This window comes from Triticum dicoccoides, chromosome 5A (assembly GCF_002162155.2).
Source record: "Triticum dicoccoides isolate Atlit2015 ecotype Zavitan chromosome 5A, WEW_v2.0, whole genome shotgun sequence".
Taxonomy (NCBI): domain Eukaryota; kingdom Viridiplantae; phylum Streptophyta; class Magnoliopsida; order Poales; family Poaceae; genus Triticum; species Triticum dicoccoides.
The window spans coordinates 711,629,427-711,652,230 of NC_041388.1; the positions used below are offsets into that span (position 1 = coordinate 711,629,427).

At 42.7% G+C, this 22,804-nt stretch overlaps 1 pseudogene; it reads right to left on the reverse strand.

Moving 5' to 3' along the window:
- Nucleotides 1-18,119: 18,119 nt before the first annotated feature.
- On the reverse strand, nucleotides 18,120-21,170 carry LOC119298608 (annotated as a pseudogene).
- Between the last annotated feature and the right edge of the window lie 1,634 nt (nucleotides 21,171-22,804).

Consider the following 22,804-nt stretch of genomic DNA (forward strand, 5'->3'; position numbering starts at 1 on the left):
CTTTCGAAGTATTAGGGTTTCAGACGAAAACTCATCTACTACAATGGGATTTCGTTTTTTTCGCGTAATCAAAGCCATCATCAGAATAGTTGTGGAGAGAAAGTCTTCACTTTTTCTTCGCATCTGTCCCTTGCTTATTGCACCGTAACCATGGATAATCTTCATCGTTTAATAGGGTGCTTGGGTCAGCCTTGACTTTGAAGGGAGACATTTGATGAAACTTTTCATAATCTTCAGGCATGTTTGTCTTGCCCTCCATTCCCACGATATCTCTTTTCCCTGAAAGAACTATGTGGCACTTTGGCTCATCGTATGATGTATTCGCTTCCTTATCTTTTCTTCTTCTCGGTTTGGTAGACATGTCCTTCATATAGAAAACCTGTGCCACATCATTGGCTGGGACGAATGGTTTGTCTGTGTACCCAAGATTGTTCAGATCTGCTGTTGTCATTCCGTACTGCGGGTCTACCTGTACCCCGCCTCCTAACAGATTGACCCATTTCCACCGAAATAAAGGGACCTTAAAATCATGTCCATAGTCAATTTCCATATGTCCACTATGTCACCATAATATATGTCCTTTCCCCTGTTGGTTGCTGCATCAAAGCGGACACCACTGTTTTGGTTGGTGCTCTTTTGATCTTGGGCGATCGTGTAAAATGTATTCCCATTTATCCCGCACCCTTTGTATGTCAATACGGTCGAAGATGGTCCCCTTGCCAACGAGTACAACTCATCTGCAACAGTGTTGTCACCCATGAGATGTGTTTGCAACCAACTGTCGAAAGTCCTGATGTCTTCACATGTAATCCAGTCGTCACACTGCTCCAGGTGTTTGGAGCACAGAATATTCTTGTGTTCATCGACATACAGGGTCACCAAGGTAGAATTCTGTAGAATTCTGTAGTGTTCTTGAGACTAAGAATGCCCGTCCCTACATTTATTGAGTCCGCTCCTATAGCGTGCCTTTTTCAGTCAGTCTCCCCTCATACCACGATTGAGGGAGACCAATCCCGATGACCTCCTCTGTTTGATGGACCGTGGAGATGCTTCCTTATGACCTAGCATGGTTACGAACATATTTCTTTAAGACTCCCATGAACCTCTCAAAGGGGAACATATTGTATAGAAATACAGGGCCCATGATGGTAATCTCGTCGACTAGATGAACTAGGATGTGCCTCATGATATTGAAGAAGGATGGTGCTAACACCAGCTCGAAACTGACAAGACAGTACACCAAATCATTCTTTAACCTTGGTAGGATTTCTGTACCGATTACCTTGTGAGAGATTGCATTGAGGAATGCACATATCTTCACAATGGCTAATCGAACGTTTCCTGGTAGAAGCCTCCTCAATGCAACCGGAAGCAATTGCGTCATAATCACGTGGCATTCATGAGACTTTAGGTTCTGGAACTTTTTCTCTGGGATATTTATTATTCCCTTTATATTGGATGAGAAGCCAAACGGGACCTTCATACTGAGCAGGTATTTAAAGAAGATTTCCTTCTCTTCTTTGGTAAGAGCGTAGCTGGCAGGACCTTTCATACTGCTTTGTATGCATGCCGTCTTTTTTTGTGCACACATTGCTGGTCCTCCCGTGCCTCTGGTGTATCTTTTGTTTTCCCATACACGCCCGAGAAGCCTAGCAGGTTCACTCAAAGATTCTTTGTCACGTGCATCACGTGGATAGCAGAGCAGACCTCTAGTTCTATACAGTAGGGTAGGTCCCAAAATATAGATTTCTTCTTCCACATGGGTGCACGTCCCTCAGTGTCATTCGGAACAGATTGTCCGCTAGGACTCTTTCCAAAGATTACTTGTATACGCTTTGATAGTGGAGGAGAATATTTGAGTTACGAGTTTGGGCTTCATTTGAAACAATGTGGAATAGTTTCGCAACTCATGCCACCCGGAACACCACAGCGTAATGGTGTATCTGAACGTCGTAACCGCACTTTATTAGATATGGTGCGATCTATGATGTCTCTTACTGATTTACTGCTATCGTTTTGGGGTTATGCTTTAGAGACGGTTGCATTCACGTTAAATAGGGCACCATCGAAATCCATTGAGAAGACACCTTATGAACTATGATTTGGCAAGAAACCCAAGTGTCGTTTCTTAAAGTTTGGGGCTGCGATGCTTATGTGAAAAAGCTTCAACCTGATAAGCTCGAACCCAAATCGGGGAAATGTGTCTTCATAGGATACCCAAAAGAGACTGTTGGGTACACCTTCTATCACAGATCCGAAGGCAAGATATTCATTGCTAAGAATGGATCCTTTCTAGAGAAGGAATTTCTCTCGAAAGAAGTGAGTGGGAGGAAAGTAGAACTTGATGAGGTAATTGTACCTACTCCCTTATTGAAAAGTATTCCATCGCAGCAATCAGTTCCTGTGATTCCTACACCAATTAGTGAGGAAGCTGATGATGATGATCATGAAACTTTTGATCAAGTTACTACCGAACCTCATAGGTCAACCAGAGTAAGATCCACACCAGAGTGGTATGGTAATCCTGTTCTGGAAGTCATGTTACTTGACCATGACGAACCTACGAACTATGAGGAAGCGATGATGAGCCCAGATTCCGCAAAATGGCTTGAGGCCATGAAATCTGAGATGGGATCCATGTATGAGAACAAAGTATGGACTTTGATTGAATTGCCCGTTGATCGACAAGCCATAGAGAATAAATGGATCTTCAAGAAGAAGACTAACGCTGACGGTCATGTTACTGTCTACGAAGCATGACTTGTTGCGAAAGTTTTTCAAAAAGTTCAAGGAGTTTACTACGATGAGACCTTCTCAACCGTAGTGATGCTTAAGTCCGCCCGAATCATGTTAGCAATTGCCGCATTTTATGATTATGAAATTTGGCAAATGGATGTCAAAACTGCATTCCTTAATGGATATCTTAAAGAAGAGTTGTATATGATGAAACCAGAAGGTTTTGTCGATCCAAAAGGTGATAACAAAGTGTGTAAGCTCCAACAGTCCATTTATGGATTGGTGCCAGCATCTCGGAGTTGGAATATACGCTTTGATAGTGTGATCAAAGCATATGGTATTATACAGACTTTTGGAGAAGCGTGTATCTATAGGAAAGTGAGTGGGAGCTCTGTAGCATTTCTGATATTATATGTAGATGACATATTGTTGATCGGAAATAATATTGAATTTATGAATAGCATAAAAGGATACTTGAATAATAATTTTTCAATGAAAGACCTCGGTGACGCTGCTAATGGATCAAGCAAAGAAAGGGTTCTTGCCTGTGCTACAAGGTGTGAAGTTGAGTCAGACTCAATGCCCGACCACTGCAGAAGATAGAGAGAAAATGAAAGTCATTCCTATGCTTCAGCCATAGGCTCTATCATGTATGCAATGTTGTGTACCAGACCTGATGTGTGCCTTTCTATTAATTTAGCGGGGAGGTACCAAAGTAATCCAGGAGTGGATTACTGGACAACAGTCAAGAACATCCTAAAATACCTGAAAAGGACTAAGGATATATTTCTCCTTTATGGAGGTGACAAAGAGCTCGTCGTAAACGGTTACGTCGTTGCAAGCTTTCACACTGATCCGGATGACTCTAAGTCACAAACCGGATACATATTTTTATTAAATGGTGGAGCTGTCAGTTGGTGCAGTTCCAAGTAGAGTGTCGTGGCGGAATCTACGTGTGAAGCGGAGTACATAGTTGATTCGGAAGCAGAAAATGAAGGAGTCTGGATGAAGGAGTTCATATTCGATCTAGGTGTCATACCTTGTGCATCGGGTCCAATGAAAATCTTTTGTGACAATACTAGTGCAATTGCATTGGCAAAGGAATCCAGGTTTCACAAGAGAACCAAGCACATCAAGAGACACTTCAATTCCATCTGCGATCAAGTTAAGGAGGGAGACATAGAGATTTGCAAGATACATACAGATCTGAATGTTGCAGACCTGTTGACTAAACCTCTCTCACGAGCAAAAAATGATCAGCACCAAGACTCCATGGGTGTTAGAATCATTACAATGTAATCTAGATTATTGACTCTAGTGCAAGTGGGAGACTGAAGGAAATATGCCCTAGAGGCAATAATAAAGGGTTTATTTATATTTCCTTATATCATGATAAATGTTTATTATTCATGCTAAAATTGTATTAACCAGAAACTTAGTACATGTGTGAATACATAGACAAACAGAGTGTCACTAGTATGCCTCTACTTGACTAGCTCGTTAATCAAAGATGGTTAAGTTTCCTAGACATGGAAAAGGAGTTGTCATTTGATGAATGGGATCACATCATTAGAGAATGATGTGATTGACCTGACCCATCCGTTAGCTGAGCACGATGATCCATTAGCTTGTTGCTATTGCTTTCTTCATAACTTATACATGTTCCTATGACTACGATATTATGCAACTCCCGAATACCAGAGGAACACTTAGTGTACTATCAAACATCACAAGGTAACTAGGTGACTATAAAGATACTCTACAGGTGTATCCGATGGTGTTTGTTGAGTTGGCATAGATCGAGATTAGGATTTGTCACTCCGTGTATCAGAGAGGTATCTCTGGGCCCTCTCGGTAATGCACATCACTATAAGCCTTGCAAGCAACGTGACTAAAGAGTTAGTTACGGGATGTTGCATTATGTAACGAGTAAAGATAATTGCCGGTAACGAGATTGAACTAGGTATTGAGATACCAACGATCAAATCTCGGGCAAGTAACATACCGATGACAAAGGAAAGAACGTATGTTGTTATGCGGTTTGACCGACAAAGATCTTCATAGAATATGTAGGAGCCAATATGAGCATCCAAGTTCCGCTATTGGTTATTGACCGGAGAAGTGTCTCGGTCATGTCTACATAGTTCTCGAACCCGTAGGGTCCGCACGCTTAACGTTCGATGAAGATCGGTATTATGAGCTTATGTGTTTTGATGTACCGAAGGAAGTTCGGAGTCCCAGATGTGATAACGGACATGACGAGGAGTCTCGAAATGGTCGAGACATAAAGATTGATATATTGGATGACTATATTCAGACACCAAAAATGTTCCGGAGAAGTTTCGGATAAAACCAGAGTGTCGGAGGGTTACCGGAACCCCCCGGGGGAACTAATGGGTCTCATGGGCCTTAGTGGAGAGAGAGAGGGATGGCTAGGGTAGGCCGCGCGCCTCCTCCCCCTTGGGTCCTAATTGGACTAGGGAAGGGGGGGTGGTGCCCCCTTTCCTTCTCTCTCTCTCCCTCTCCTTCCTTCCCCCTCTCTTCACTTGTTGGAAACCTACTAGGAATAGGATTCCCAGTAGGAATCCTACTTGGGGCGCACCCCATGAGGGCCGACCGGCCTCCCCCTTGCTCCTTTATATACAGGGGCAGGGGGCACCCTAGAACACACAAGTTGACAGTTGTCTTAGCCGTGTGCGGTGCCCCCCTCCATCATATTCCACCTCGGTCATATCGTCGTAGTTCTTAGGCGAAGCTCTGCGCCGATAATTTCATCATCACCGTCGCCACACCGTCTTGCTGACGAAACTCTCCCTCGGCCTCAACTGGATCAAGAGTACGAGGGACGTCATCGAGCGGAACGTGTGCTGAACAAGGAGGTGCCGTATGTTCGGTGCTGATATCGGTCGGATCGTGAAGACGTACGACTACATCAACCGCGTTGTCATAACACTTCCGCTTTTGGTCTACGAGGGTACGTAGACATACTCTTCCCTTCTCGTTGCTATGCATCACTGATAACCCACAAGTATAGGGGATCGCAACAGTTTTCGAGGGTAGAGTATTCAACCCAAATTTATTGATTCGACACAAGGGGAGCCAAAGAATATTCTCAAGTATTAGCAGCTGAGTTGTCAATTCAACCACACCTGGAAACTTGATATCTGTAGCAAAGTGTTTAGTAGCAAAGTAATATGATAGTAGTGATAACAGTAACAAAAGGTAACAGTAGTAAAAGTAAGGTTTTTGGTATTTTGTAGTGATGATAGCAATAGCAACGGAAAAGTAAATAAGCGAAGAACAATATATGGAAAGCTCGTAGGCAATGGATCAGTGATGGAGAATTATGCCGGATGCGGTTCATCATGTAACAGTCATAACCTAGGGTGACACAGAACTAACTTCAGTTCATTGATATAATGTAGGCATGTATTCCGAACATAGTCATACGTGCTTATGGAAAAAAACTTGCATGGCATCTTTTGTCCTACCCTCCCATTGCAGTGGGGTCCTTACGGAAACTAAGGGATATTAAGGCCTCCTTTTAATAGAGAACCGGAACAAAGCATTAACACATAGTGAATACATGAACTCCTCAAACTACGGTCATCACCGGTAAGTATCCCGATTATTGTCACTTTGGGGTTAACGGATCATAACACATAATAGGTGACTATAGACTTGCAAGATAGGATCAAGAACACTCATATATTGATGAAAACATAATAGGTTCAGATCTGAAATCATGGCACTCAGGCCCTAGTGACAAGCATTAAGCATAGCAAAGTCATAGCAACATCAATCTCAAAACATAGTGGACACTAGGGATCAAACCCTAACAAAACTAACTCGATTACATGATAGATCCCATCCAACCCATCACCGTCCAGCAAGCCTACGATGGAATTACTCATGCACGGCGGTGAGCATCATGAAACTGGTGATGGAGGATGGTTGATGATGACGATGGCTACGGATTCCCCTCTCCAGAGCCCTGAACGGACTCCAGATCAGCCCTCCCGAGAGGTTTTAGGGCTTGGCGGCGGCTCCGTATCGTAAAATGCGATGATTTCTTCACCTTGATTTTTTTCTCCTCGAAACTCAATATATGGAGGTGGAGTTGGAGTCGGAGAGGCAACAGGGGGCCCACGAGGTAGGGGGCGCGCCCTAGGGGGGCAGGCATGCCCCCCACCCTCGTGGCAAGGTGGTGGCCCCCTTGGCCTTCATCTTTGGCAGGTATTTTTCTTATTTTCTGAAAAGTGGCTCCGTGAAGTTTCAGGTCATTCCGAGAACGTTTGCTCCTGCACATAAATAACACCATGGTAATTCTGCTGAAAACAGTGTCAGTCTGGGTTAGTTCCATTCAAATCATGCAAGTTAGAGTCCAAAACAAGGGCAAAAGTGTTTGGAAAAGTAGATACGTTGGAGACGTATCAACTCCCCCAAGCTTAAACCTTTGCTTGTCCTCAAGCAATTCAGTTCAAACTGAAAGTGATAAAGAAAAACTTTTACAAACTCTGTTTGCTCTTGTTGTTTTAAATATGTAAAGCCAGCATTCATGTTTTCAGCAAAGATTATAACTAACCACATTTGCAATAACGCATAGGTCTCAAGTTTACTCATATCAATGGCATAATCAACTGGCGAGGCATAATAATAAATCTCGGATGACAACACTTTCTCTAAACAATCATAATATGATATAACAAGATGGTATCTCGCTAGCCCTTTCTGAGACCGCAAAACATAAATGCAGAGCACCTTTAAAGATCAAGGACTGACTAGACATTGTAATTCCTGGTAAAAGAGATCCAGTCAAGTCATACTCAATGTAAACTAACAGTAATGAATGCAAATGACAGCGGTACTCTCCAACTGGTGCTTTTTAATAAGAGGATGATGACTCAGCATAAGAGTAAATAGATAGGCCCTTCGCAGAGGGAAGCAGGGATTTGTAGAGGTGCCAGAGCTCGGTTTTGAAACAGAGGTGAATATTATTTTGAGCGGTATACTTTCATTGTCAACATAACAACCAAGAGATGGCGATATCTTCCATGCTAGACACATTATAGGCGGTTCCCAAACAGAATGGTAAAGTTTATACTCCCCCTTCCACCAACAAGCATTAATCCATGGCTTGCTCGAAACAATGAGTGCCTCCAACTAACAAGAGTCCCAGGGGGAGTTTTGTTTGCAATTATTTTGATTTAGTTTGCATAAAGCATGTGACTGGGCATCCCGGTGACTAGCCATTTATCTCGTGAGTGAGGAGAGGAGTCCACTCCTCTTGAGAATAACTCGCCTAACATGGAAGATACGGACAACCGTAGTTGATACATGAGCTATTCGAGCATACAAAACAGGATATTTATTTGAAGGTTTAGAGTTTGGCACATACAAATTTACTTGGAATGGCAGGTAGATACGGTGTATAGGTAGGTATAGTGGACTCATGTGGAATAACTTTGGGGTTTAAGGGATTGGATGCACAAGCAGTATTCCCGCTTAGTACAGGTGAAGGCTAGCAAAAGACTAGGAAGTGATCAGCTAGAGAGCGACAACAGTCATGAACATGCATTAAAATTAATCAACACCGAATGCAAGCATGAGTAGGATATAATCCACCATCAACATAAATATCGTGAAGGCTATGTTGATTTTGTTTCAACTACATGCGTGAACATGTGCCAAGTAAAGTCACTTAAATCATTCAGAGGAGGATACCACCCTATCATACCACATCATAACCATTTTAATAGCATGTTGGCACACAAGGTAAACAATTATAACTCATAGCTAATCAAGCATGGCACAAGAAACTATGATCTCTAGTTGTCATTGCAAACATGTTTATTCATAATAGGTTGAATCAGGAATGATGAACTAATCATATTTACAAAAACAAAAGAGGTCGAGTTCATACCAGCTTTTCTCATCTCAGCCAGTCCATCATATATCATCATAATTGTGTTTCACTTGCACGACCGAATAGTGTGAATAATAATAATAGTGCACCTGCATTGGACTAAGCTGGAATCGGCAAGCATTCAATAAACAGGAGAAGACAAGGCAGTATGGGCTCTTTTGTCAGATCAACAATAATGCATATGAGAGCCACTTCAACAATTTAATTATGGTCTTCTCCTATCGACCCCCAAATAAAAGAAAAGAAATAAAACTATTTACATGGGAAAGCTCCCAACAAGCAAAAGAAGAACATGAAATCTTTTTGGGTTTTTCTTTTTAATTACTACTACCAGCATGGAAAGTAAACTAATTAAAAGCTACAACTAATTTGTTTTGGTTTTTCTTAAGGTTTATTAAACACACAAGAAGAAAGCATAAAAAGGAAAGAAACTAACATGGATGATACAATGAAAAAGTATGAGCACTGACATCTAGCAATGAGTGTGTGAACATAAATGTAATGTCGGTGCGAAATACGTACTCCCCCAAGCTTAGGATTTTGGCCTATGTTGGTCTATGGCCACGGCTGGCCTGGCGGATATCCATAATAATAATTGGGGTCGTACCGTGATGCAGAAAAGGAAGACTCCGATTGCCACTGGCTGACAATCATCTCCAGATCCCACTGATAATTAGACTGTCGTGAAGGATCAAATTGTGGTTTCGGCTCTGGCTCCTCGGCTGGTGCAGGGTTCCGATAGGCGTGAATAGCCGTCAACGGAACAAGGTACGTGCCTCCAGTCAAATCAAACAAAGAAGGAGCAGGCAAGGTAATAGTCTCAGGATGATGTTTATTAAAGAACAGTTGATATTTAAGCTCTCCTTCCCTATTCTTAACAATAAAATCATGCGCCACCATACTTTTATAATCCAAATAAACACGAGGCAGCACCTTTTATTCCATCTCATAATGCCTAATAGGTATGTTAAAATGTGCAGCTAGGCATGTAGCATAGATGCCTCCAAAGATGGGGCCCTTGGTACGGTTCAGACTTAACCGTTTGGCAATAATGCCGCCCATACTAAAAGAGTTATCACTGTATAAACCGTGGTGCAAAATAATAATATCAGGGATACTCAGGTTTCCACAGTTTCCGTGACCAATTAAGCAACGACTAGCAAATAATGCAAAGTAACGTAAAACAGGAAAGTGTATGCTAGTGATTCGTGCATCGGAAACGTTCCTTGTTTCCCTATAGTGATAGTGTCAATAAATCCATCCACATCATCACGATGTGGTTCTTCTGTATTGCCCTCAAAAGGGACTAAACAAATCCGACAAAAATCATAAAGTGACATCTCCTTATGCTCATCATATAAATAAAACTCCGCCGTAGGTGGTGAGCTCCTAGAATGGAAATGAAAGTTTTGCACAAAGATATTTGTGAGCAAGAGATACTGATCGCATTGGTCGTGGAGGAAAGCGGTAAGGCCTGCAGTCTGAGCCAATTCATGAAAATCTTCATAAATCCCGGCTGCTCTTAAGAAATCCTCGGAAGGCCATTCACACGCCTGAACCTCCGTGGTGCGAGGCAGATTATACTTAGGCTTCGATGCCGAGCTTTGGCTCCATGAGCCCCTCAAGAGTCTCCTCATCATTTTCTGAAAAGGGTTTAAATTCTGAAATTTTTAGTAACTTCAAAATAAAAGTAAGCCAAACTCAATAATATTGATAGTAACTACTTCTACAAGTGCCTAGAGCCTATATCATGCATCAAAACTACTTTTGACCATTTAAATTTGACATGCTAGCTCAAGAACAAGGTCACCTAAGCAGCAAAAATTTGCAATGAATAAAGCACTAGAACGAAAACTAATTGGACCAATGGAGGAGTCACATACCAAGGAACAATCTCCCCAAGCAGTTTTGTGAGAGGTGCTTTGAGCAAGGAGATCAAAAATGGCAGCAAAATGAGCTTGGACTCGGGTTTGAGCTAGTTATTCGTGTTTGGGGGAGGAAGATGAAGTGTGTGGGTGCAGGAATAAGTGGAGGAGGGCCACCGTGGGCCCACGAGGCAGGGGGCGCGCCCTCCATCCTCGTGGGCAGGTGGTTGACCCCCCTGGTGTGTTCTCAGTTCCATAAATCCTCAAATACTCTAGAAAAAATCATATTTAATTTTCAGGGCATTTGGAGAACTTTTATTTTCGAGTATTTTTATATTGCACGGATAATCAAATAACAGACAGAAAATATTTATTTGTATTTTATTTAATATAAATAATAGAAAGTAAAAGTGGGGTACAGAAGGTTGTGCCTTCTAGTTTCATCCATCTCATGGTCATCAAAAGGAATCCACTAACAAGGTTGATCAAGTCTTGTTAACGAACTCATTTCGAATAACATGGAACCGGAGAAATTTCGAATAGCACTATGTTACCTCAACGGGGATATGCACATCCCCAATAATAAGAATATCATATTTTTTCTTGACAGTAGGAAGAGGAAATTCAAAACCACCAAATATAATTGATGGAATTTTTCCAATAGAGTTGATACTATGAACTTGAGGTTGTTTCCTCGGAAAGTGTACCGTGTGCTCATTACCATTAACATGAGAAGTGACATTGCCTTTAGTGCAATCAATAACAGCCCCTACAGTATTCAAAAAGGGTCTTTCAAGAATAATAGACATACTATCATCCTTGGGAATATCAAGAATAACAAAGCCCGTTAAAATAGTAACATTTGCAACTACAATAGGCACATCCTCACAAATACCGACAGGTATAGCAGTTGATTTATCAGCCATTTGCAATGATATTTTAGTAGGTGTCAACTTATTCAAATCAATTCTACGATATAAAGAGAGAGGCATAACACTAACACCGGCTCCAAGATCAGATAAAGCAGTTTTAACATAGTTTCTTTTAACGGAGCATGGTATAGTGGGTACTCCTGGATCTCCAAGTTTCTTTGGTATTCCACCCTTAAAAGTATAATTAGCAAGCATGGTGGAAATTTCAGCTTCCGGTATCTTTCTTTTATTTGTAATAATATCTTTCATGTACTTAGCATAAGGGTTGGTTTTGAGCATATCAGTTAATCGCATACGCAAAAAGATAGGTCTAATCATTTCAGCAAAGTGCTCAAAATCCTCATCATCCTTTTTCTTGGATGGTTTGGGAGGAAAAGGCATGGGTTTCTGAACCCAATGCTCTCTTTCTTTACCATGTTTCCTAGCAACAAAGTCTTTCTTATCATAACGTTGATTCTTTGATTGTGGGTTATCAAGATCAACAACAGGTTCAATTTCTATATTATTATCATTACTAGGTTGAGCATCATCATGAACATTATTATTAGCATTATCACTAGTTTCAGGTTCATTACCAGATTGAGTTTCAGCATCAGAAATAGAAATATCATTTGGATTCTCAGGTGTTTCAACAATAGGATCACTAGAAGCATGCAAAGTCCTATCATTTTTCTTTTTCTTCCTTTTAGAAGGACTAGGTGCATCTATATTATTTCTCTGAGAATCTTGCTCAATTCTCTTAGGGTGGCCTTCATGATACAACGGTTCCTGAGTCATTCTACAACCTCAGTCATAACTCTAACAGCATTATCATTATTCTTATTATTCAATTCGTTGAGCAAATCATTTTGAGCTTTAAGTACTTGTTCTACTTGAGTGGTAACCATAGAAGCATGTCTACTAATAAGTTTAAGTTCACCTTTGACATTAGCCATATAATCACCCAAGTGTTCAAGCATATTTGAATTGTGTTTTAATTGTCTACCAAAATAAGCATTAAAATCTTCTTGCTTAGCCATAAATTTATCAAACTCATCTAAGCATGGGCTAGTAATTTTAGTAAATGGGGTTACAGCTTTATCATATCTATAGAGAGAATTTACCTTTACTACCTGAGTCGGGTTATCAAGACCATGAGTTTCTTCAATAGGTAAAGAATTTGGATTATATGTTTCTTCAACAGGCGGTAAATTAAGACCATGTATTTCTTCAATAGGAGGTAAATTCTTAACATCTTCAGCTTTAATACCTTTTTCTTTCGTAGATTTCTTTGCCTCTTGCATATCTTCAGGACTGAGAAATAGAATACCCCTCTTCTTCAGAGTTGGTTTAGGAATAGGTTCAGGAATTGGCTCCGGAGGTGTCCAATTATTTTCATTTGTCAACATATTATTCAATAGAATTTCAGCTTCATCCGGTGTTCTTTCCCTGAAAACAGAACCAGCACAACTATCGAGGTAATCTCTGGAGGCATCGGTTAGTCCATTATAAAAGATATCAAGTATTTCATTTTTCTTAAGAGGATGATCAGGCAAAGCATTAACTAATTGGAGAAGCCTCCCCCAAGCTTGTGGGAGACTCTCTTCTTCAATTTGCACAAAATTATATATATCCCTTAAAGCATCTTGTTTCTTATGGGCAGGGAAATATTTAGCAGAGAAGTAATAACTCATATCCTGGGGACTACGCACACAACCAGGATCAAGAGAATTAAACCATATCTTAGCATCACCCTTTAATGAGAACGAAAATATTTTAAGGATATAAAAGTAGCGAGTTCTCTCATCTTTAGTAAACAGGGTAGCTATATCATTCAGTTTAGTAAGATGTGCCACAACAGTTTCAGATTCATAACCATGAAAAGGTTCAGATTCAACCAAAGTAATTATATCAGGATCAACAGAGAATTCATAATCCTTATCAGTAACAAAGATAGGTGAAGTAGCAAAAGCAGGGTCAGGTTTCATTCTAGCATTTAGAGATTGCTTACTCCATTTAGCTAATAATCTTTTAAGTTCAGTTCTGTTTCTGCAAGCTAAAATAGCTAAAGAAGCATCTTGATCAAAAACATAACCCGTAGGAATGGCAAGTGGTTCTTCATCATCACTTTCATCAGTATCATCAGATTCAATATTTTCAATTTCTCTAGCCCTAGCAAGTTGTTCATCAAGAAAAGCACTAAGTGGCATAGTAGTATCAGGCATAGAGGTAGTTTCATCATAAGTATCATGCATAGCAGAAGTGGCATCATCAATAACATGCGACATATCAGAACGAATAGCAGAAGCAGGTGTAGGTGTCACAAGCTTACTCAAAACAGAAGGTGAATCAAGTGCAAAAGCTAGATGGCAGTTCCTTACCTCCCCTCGTAGTTGAGGGATAGATCTTGGTTTTTGGATCTCTTAAGTTCTTCATAATGATAAGCAGATATATATCCCAAGTGACTCAAAGAATAGAGATATGCTCCCCGGCAACGGCGCCAGAAAATAGTCTTGATAACCCACAAGTATAGGGGATCGCAACCATTTTCGAGGGTAGAGTATTCAACCCAAATTTATTGATTCGACACAAGGGGAGCCAAAGAATATTCTCAAGTATTAGCAGCTGAGTTGTCAATTCAACCACACCTGGAAACTTAATATATGCAGCAAAGTGTTTAGTAGCAAAGTAATATGATAGTAGTGATAACAGTAACAAAAGGTAACAGTAGTAAAAGTAATGTTTTTGGTATTGTGTAGTGATGATAGCAATAGCAACGAAAAAGTAAATAAGCGAAGAACAATATATGAAAAGCTCGTAGGCAATGGATCAGTGATGGAGAATTATGCCGGATGCGGTTCATCATGTAACAGTCATAACCTAGGGTGACACAGAACTAACTCCAGTTCATTGATATAATGTAGGCATGTATTCCGAACATAGTCATACGTGCTTATGAAAAAGAACTTGCATGACATCTTTTGTCCTACCCTCCCGTGGCAGCGGGATCCTTACGGAAACTAAGGGATATTAAGGCCTCATTTTAATAGAAAACCGGAACAAAGCATTAACACATAGTGAATACATGAACTCCTCAAACTACGGTCATCACTGGTAAGTATCCCGATTATTGTCACTTCGGGGTTAACGGATCATAACACATAATAGGTGACTATAGACTTGCAAGATAGGATCAAGAACACTCATATATTGATGAAAACATAATAGGTTCAGATCTGAAATCATGGCACTCGGACCCTAATGACAAGCATTAAGCATAGCAAAGTCATAGCAACATCAATCTCAAAACATAGTGGACACTAGGGATCAAACCCTAACAAAACTAACTCAATTACATGATAGATCCCATCCAACCCATCACCGTCCAGCAAGCCTACAATGGAATTACTCACGCACGGCGGTGAGCATCATGAAATTGGTGATGGAGGATGGTTGATGATGACGATGGCGACGGATTCCCCTCTCCGGAGCCCCGAACGGACTCCCGATCAGCCCTCCTGAGAGGTTTTAGGGCTTGGCGGCGGCTCCGTATCGTAAAACACGATGATTTCTTCTCCTTGAATTTTTTCTCCCCAAACTCAATATATGGAGGTGGAGTTGGAGTCGGAGAGGCGACAGGGGGCCCACGAGGTAGGGGGGCGCGCCCTAGGTGGGCAGGCGCGCCCCCACCCTCGTGGCAAGGTGGTGGCCCCCCTGGCCTTCATCTTTGGCAAGTATTTTTCTTATTTTCTGAAAAGTGGCTCCGTGAAGTTTCAGGTCATTCCGAGAACGTTTGCTCCTGCACATAAATAACACCATGGTAATTCCGCTGAAAACAGTGTCAGTCCGGGTTAGTTCCATTCAAATCATGCAAGTTAGAGTCCAAAACAAGGGAAAAAGTGTTTGGAAAAGTAGATACGTTGGAGACGTATCAATCACCTAGATAGATCTTGCGTGTGCATAGGATTTTTTTTGAAATTACTGCGTTCCCCAATAGCCCGGAGGGTCATAACTTGCATATTGTGTCGAAAATTGTTCAAACCATATATGGATGCCTACCATGGGCATGTCCACCTGCTTGCAAAAGTTGGGATAATTTGAAGGATGTCTAAATATAGACCATATTCAACGGAGGGGGTTTGGATAGGCAAGAAGGCTCTATCTGAGAGCATGTTGTTTCTCAAACTACTTGAACTAGTCAAAAAAATAGATGGCTATGACCAAGACAAGGCACCATGCCAAGTTGTTTGAGTTTTTCATAAATTTTGCATTTTCTGGAGTTTTCTGGGTCAAAAAAGGCCGATAAATGGTCGTACGTGTCACAACCTGCATACGATATCTGAAATCATTCAAAACCGACATGAATGCCTACTATAGGTATGCCCAGTAGTTTGCAAAAGTTGGGGTCATTTGAAGGATATCCAAATATAGACCATGTTCAACAGGGAGTGTTCATGTAGGCCAGAAGGCTCCGTCTGAGAGTAGTTGTTTCTCGACATCCTTAAAATGGCCCCAATCTTATTTCATAGCCTCATATGACCAATTCAAGGCATCATTCCAAGTTGCTTCGGTTTTCGACAAGTTTTACATTTTGTGGAGTTCTCTTGGTAAAAGAATGGTCGATAATGGCCGGATCATGTCGCCAGTGTGTCCTACCTTCTAAATTTGACGTATGCTAAGGGTATTGATATGTTTGTGGCAAATCATGGGTAGATGCACATATGCACACATAAAAGATGGACACATAATATTACATGATTTTGGCTATGCATAAAACTACCTTTGTTCCAATCTATGCATATTTTACTTGTACATGTGAGCACCAAAGTGACCTGGTGTTTCTTATGCAAGTGTTGAGCATGGCAGGATGGACCAATGAATATACTTCGATTCTCAATGACTAATTTGTGGAGCAAGTGAAGGCTGGAAATAGGCCAAACATTTATTTGATTAACAATGCATTTGAGGAGGTACGAAGGAGTATCCAACTCGGAAACAAATGGGACAAGCTAAAATGTGATTACAACATATTCAATTAACTCTAGTTGTGGGAGACCGGTGTGGGATGCGACTTCAAGAAAAACACCATGTCACAAGATGATGAGTGGTGGAAAAGGCCAGCATTTTGAGTTCTCATGCTTATTCTTGCGATATCATAATGTAGCTGTTACACTTTATAACCTAATAGTGTCTTCTTTATTGTATTATTAGACATTAAAGGTTATGTCAAGTTCAAGAATAAATGACATCACAATGAAGAAAACACACGAATCATATTTGAAGATATCACCAGTGATGGGTACTTGATATTGGAATTCCTCCTCTGGCTCACTTACCCCATCTAATGCAACACTAAAAGTCGCCATGAATGTTGATTATATCCAAGATCTTGATTTGGATTATATGGAAGACGCATCTCAGGCAACACCTAGGTCATATGAAGTGAGGCTTGGAGTCATTATTCCAGACAAGAACATGACTGTTTCAATTGCCGAGACTTCATACAGATCATTTCAATGTTCTCTACAACAACACAGCATGACACCTCCTCCATCTCCTAGGTAATGTATCAAGTGGTTGCTTATGGTGAAAATGAAGGTACCTGTGTACGCTCTGGCAAAAACCAAACAACACCTACAATTCCTGACTTGCTCACTTGTACACCCAAGCGGTAGCGACTAGGTGGGGTTTTACTGTTTTTTTTGTCTCCTCACACGATTTATATTGATTACAAAGCATGCATCATGTAAGAGACAGAGAAACATATCAGAACGGGTCGTAGCCAAAGGGTACACCACCTGCACACGCTTTAGAAGCCAGCACGTACTTACAAAGTTGTAGACGCTCTTACATCTGGCAAAGCCAAAACAGCCCCTACGATTGCTGACTTGCTCACTTGTACACCCGAGTGGCAGGGACTTGTTGGTCTAATTAAGAGGTAGACATTTGTTCAAACACATGTATGTGGCAAAAAAATGTGTATCAAATAAATGTTGAAACACATGTATTTCAACAAAATGTAGATGTATCCAAAAATATCCCACGTGTATACAAAAATGTACAATATTGACAGAAGTAGACATTTGTTGAAATGAAAGAAAACAGAAAAACCAATGAAAAATGACATAAGACTGTTGAAAGAAACATAGAAGGCACCACAAAAAGGACATGAAAAAACCAAATGAAAATCAGTCAGAACCATAAAAGAAACAAATAGGAAAAATGACGAAAACATTCAAAACTTCCCTGAAAAGTCTGCTCCTCTAGGACCCCGTATTGGGCCGGCCCAACTGCCTCCCACCAAAGGCGAGACCTAATTAGGATTCGCATCGGGTGATATACAGCTCCGGCGAGCGCTCCCTGTGTGTCGCACTGTCGCGGTAGGTGAGAGAAAGGCTCTCTCCTCCTATCCTATCTCGCTAAAAACTGGAGGAATTCCTCAAAAAAACTAAAAACTGGAGGAACCACACAAAAGCCAGTAAACGGGCCAGTCAAAAGGCAACTTGAAAACAAAACGTGCATCTTGCCAAAATATGTACTACTCCCTCCGTTCCGAATTATTTGTCTCAGAAATGGATGTATTTAGAATTAAAATACATCTAGATACATTCATTTCTGCGACAACTAATTCCGAACGGAGGGAGTAGGTCAGAGCGGCTGCTCCAGTTTCACAAATCAATACGTATACATTACTTTATTTTAAGACCCATGTTTAAATTCTAACTTTTCAACATAAGATCCAAGAGTTGAGCCGACGATGGAGAATATGTGGGCTGCCGCATTCAAATCCAAAGTTTCTCCGGGGTTCTTGCTTGGAATGCATGGTCAACCAAATGAACTTGTTTATCACCATCAGAGCTCTCCCATTCTCTTGGCGCATTCAACGCTGCAGTCCAGCGTCTCCTCCACACTATACTTGAACCTAAACCCCAGCTCCACAAGCTTGCTCGAGTCACCCGGCACCCTCACCCCCTCTCCTGCCAACCTACAGCAATCATCACCACATAATTAGAAAACAAACACAAACTGATCAACCATGCAATCAATACAAGGAGTGAATAAGGACTGCGTACTCCTTGAGAATTATCTTGTGCTCCGGGTACTTGGCTGCGAAGCGGGCGACGTAATCCTGCATGGTGGGGTAGCCGGCGGCGCAGAGGAACCGGCCAGCCATGGATGGCTGGTCCATGCAGAAGAGGTGCGCCGCGCAGGCGTCGTCGATGTGCACCAGCGGCGCGGACCCCAGAAGCGCCTGCATGAAGCAGAGGGCGTTGTGGTGGATCTCGTTGCCCGTGAGGGCCGCCACAACCATCGTGACACTGCTCATCCTGCTCGACAAGACAGGGTGGAGCGTCACCGCCGACGAGCCCACACGCCAATGTCACCACCTCAAATGCCCTGCCGCCCTCCGATTCGTTGTGCCTCAGCAGCTCCTGCTCCGACAGGCTCTTGGATGCCACGTATGCCTGGATTCATCACCGATAGCGGTGATGGGTGATTTGTCGGAAATATACAGTGGGTTGATATGTATCGAGATGTAATCCCTCTGTTTCTACATATAAGACGTTTTGACAACTCAAACTGCCAAAATGCCTTATATTTAGGAACGGAGGGAGTATAATTTACGTACGTCGAGGTGGGCATTGCTATAGTTGTAGGGGATGTTGAGCGGAGACCAGCATGACTCGTTCATCAAGTCCTTGAACCCATGACCGTTCTCCTGGAGCGGTGTGGATGATGCGCCGCACGGTCTTGGACCGCTCGCATTGCTGCAGGATGAGGCGGTGCGCGTCCACGATCGCCTCGGTCACGCTCTTATACTTTTGAGTACATGCATGCATATTTGTTAACCGATCATTAGCTACCATTGGTGATCTGGTCAGTACGTTATAAACCTCACACCAAAAGACTAAGGATTTTGTTACAAATCGAACGTTGGATTTTTGAGCAAGAATTTACCACGCTTGCCAAAAGAAATTGCGATCCTCATGACTCAGGGTGGACGGTGGTCCGGGCCGGTTCGGAGACCGGCCACCGGCGGACCGAACCGGACCGGACCGAGCAGCGCGGCGGTCCCCTTTTCTGGCATCGGACCGGTGGCGGAAAAGCTCGGGCCAGACCGAAGGACCGACCATGTGGGCAGTCGCGGCGGCCAGAGACGACTCTAGGCACTAATCGGAGGAAGAACAGAAAGGAAAGGGAGGGTGGCTCACGGTGAACTCCATGGAGGGGTCGGGGAGGCTGAGGAAGCATCGACGGCGGCAGGAGTTGGGGAAGGAGGACGATGGCGACGGCTTCCGTGCGAATCCGGCCGATTCATTGCGTGGGAGAGGAGATCTCATGGTTGCGGAGCCCCTGGACATGGTGGTAAGTCGCAGGGAGGCCGGTGGCCGCGACGGCAAGAGGCTGTGCGCTGCACGGCGGCGGCGGCGCAGGTGTGTGTGTGTACGTGCATTTTTTTAAGCGAAACGTCGCCTGGGGCTGCCGGCCATGACCTGCTGCTGCTGGCTGTGCACATGCACGTGGCCGTTGCTGGCCGTGCTGCCCGTGGCCTGCTGCCGCCGGCCATGCCGTCGCGGCGGCTGTTGCGTGGTGGAGGAGGACGGCCACGTCAGGTGAGCGTTTGAGTGAGGTGTGTGTGCGTGGGATGGATTAGGTCATACCAGGAACGCCAAATGGGCTGGGCCTCTCGTCCCAACTATATTCAGATAATGCAAAAAAAAAAAAAAATCTTTCGGTCCGACCAAGCGGACCGGGCCAAAACAGGACCGGACCGAACCTCTTTCGGGCCTCTTTTTCCAGACCGGACCGACTGTTATTTTTGGTCGGGCCTCCAATTTCGGTCCGGTGCGGGCCGGTCCACGAGCGGGCTTTTTGGACCGCTCGGTACGTCCAGGCTGACTCATGACAACATAGTTTGTCATGAAAAATGTTTGATTTGTTATGTTTAAAGTGTCAGATGTTTTGGATATTTCAGTGTGAACTATATACATCAAATGAAAATGAGTGAACAAACACACTAAAATATACATATTACATCCAAATCACAAAAAAACTAGAACATATTATATTTGTGAACGGATGGAGCATAAGATTTGGTTCATCCAACTACTGGTTGGTTCACCTATAAATAAGTACTCCGAAGTTAAATTATCTATCCCGGCATCAACTTCATATATAGTTGGAGTAAGTAGCTTAATTATCGCCTATCCATTACTCTATCAAAAAACTATACATCCATGTGGGGCACGGAGTGGTAAGAGTGAGTAGTCAAGAAATATTCAATTCAAAGCTCAAAAAAATATCGCCGGACACCGACACGCAGATTGAGCTGTACCTTGGTGCTACTGTTGTCGTGCATCAGCGGGGTGGCGACGAGGAAGACGAACTCGCAGCCCTGGATCGCCGGCTCGAAGGTGGTGGCGTTGTAAATGTCCGCCTCGAACAGCGTCAGCCCCTCCGCCGCGCCAGGCAGCACCGTCAGCACCGCCGTCTTCTCCTCATCCACTGTCACACACGCACGCACGATCACCAAATGATGCATGGTTCATGTGGTTAGCAGCTACGAGGAGCTGGAGCCTGGAGATCGAGTACAAGCTTAGGTACTACAAGTTAGGTGCACTCACGGAGGGATCTCAAGGTGGCGTGGACGATGCAGCCTCGCTGCAGCAGCTTCCCGACGAGCCAGGCGGCTATATAGCCGGCGGCTCCGGTGACGCACACCCTGCTCATCTCCCTCACTGGCAAGCTTCTCTTCTCCTCCACTTCTGGTGAGGGTGAGGGGAATCGAGTGGATCAACTGCCCCTATCCATGGCCCAGTCTGCCGCTTTAAGTAAGTTCACCACGCGGCCGGGAAATGCGCGTCACGATGCCCGCCATGGTTTCGGCGACAGCTACTGCTCGCCTGCTTGGGATCAAAGCTTTTTCTAATTCCCACATACATCTCCCGGCCGGGAGCTAGCTCCCATCGCGAACGATTCATTGCCCGGATTGGCGTTTTAAAAAAACACCACTGCGACCCCAACCCCAATGGCCCGGCAGGCCCAATGCTAGGCCTACCGAGTTGCCTCAAAAAAAAAGAAGAAGAAAAAGGATGTCGGGTGTCAAAATAAAATTTGCCATCGTGTGAAGCTTTTTTTCAAACCATGTAGGAGTGCTGCTTGTATATATATTAACTAGCACATATGCCTGTGTGTGGCAACGAGAGATAATTTTTTTTTTGAGAAGCAACAGGAGAGATAATTAATGTGTCCACCAAAAACAATCTCCGCAACGAGGAGTTGCAGTCTTCTCCCGGGTCATGTTTGGCCCATGGGATCTTGATAGTGGTGGGGTTTCTCGGCATGCCGGTGACCAATCAACTTATGCCTTTTTTCCTCCTGGTACGCATCCGTCTCGAGGTGTGGCTGCCTCCTCATTTTGTGGCTGCCCGTCGACCTTCGGGGCATGGTTGTTTCAACCGCTCTCTCATAAGAGGGTGTAACCGAATGGATTACTAATTGCAGTTTAATCCCCTTGAGGCCTAAATTTTTTGCTGCTCGTCCGTCCGACAGAAAAAGAAATGCATGATAGGCCCAATTCGGCCCACCGGGGGGACAGACGAAAAAAAAGGGAAGCATGTGCGGGACGGACCAAACAAAATCCAAATATATTTTAATATGAGGACCAATCGTTTTTATGTAACAAAACTGAGCTAGCTCAATTGGCATCTGCTGGAGGAACTAGATGGGACGTCGTAAGTTTGGTTCTTATTTTTGGTCTAGCTGTGTGGGAGCTACTATATGACTCTAGTTGCATAAAATAGCATGTGGAACACACAAGAGTTCATGGCACCCTAACGACCCTTCTTTCTAATGCATGAGTAAAAATCCAAAAAAAGACGCATTGAAGAATCGAACTCACGACTTAAAAGACCCAACCACATGATGCTAGCCACTCAAACAAACACGTCCTGCTGACCCATGACTAGTTTCGAAACATTTTTTTGATCGATTTTTTTTACAATTATGAAAAAACATTAATAATTAATAATTGCTGAATATTCTTGGAACCTGAACAATTTTGAATCCTAGACGTTTTTTAAAAATGAACAGTTTTTTGAAAATTCCGTACATTTTTGGAAATCCATGAACAAAGTTTGAACATTTTCTGAAATTAACAATTAAAAAACATGAAACTTTTAGGAAACACGAACACTTGTTGAATTTGTGAATAATTATTGAAAACAATAACATGTTTTGAATGTTCGAAACAATTTTAGAAAATGTGTTTTTTACAGACAAACATTATTTTGATTTTTTGAAAATTTCGCCAAAAAAGGAATATTTTTCGAATTTTGGAAAACAAAAACATTTTTTTAATTAGG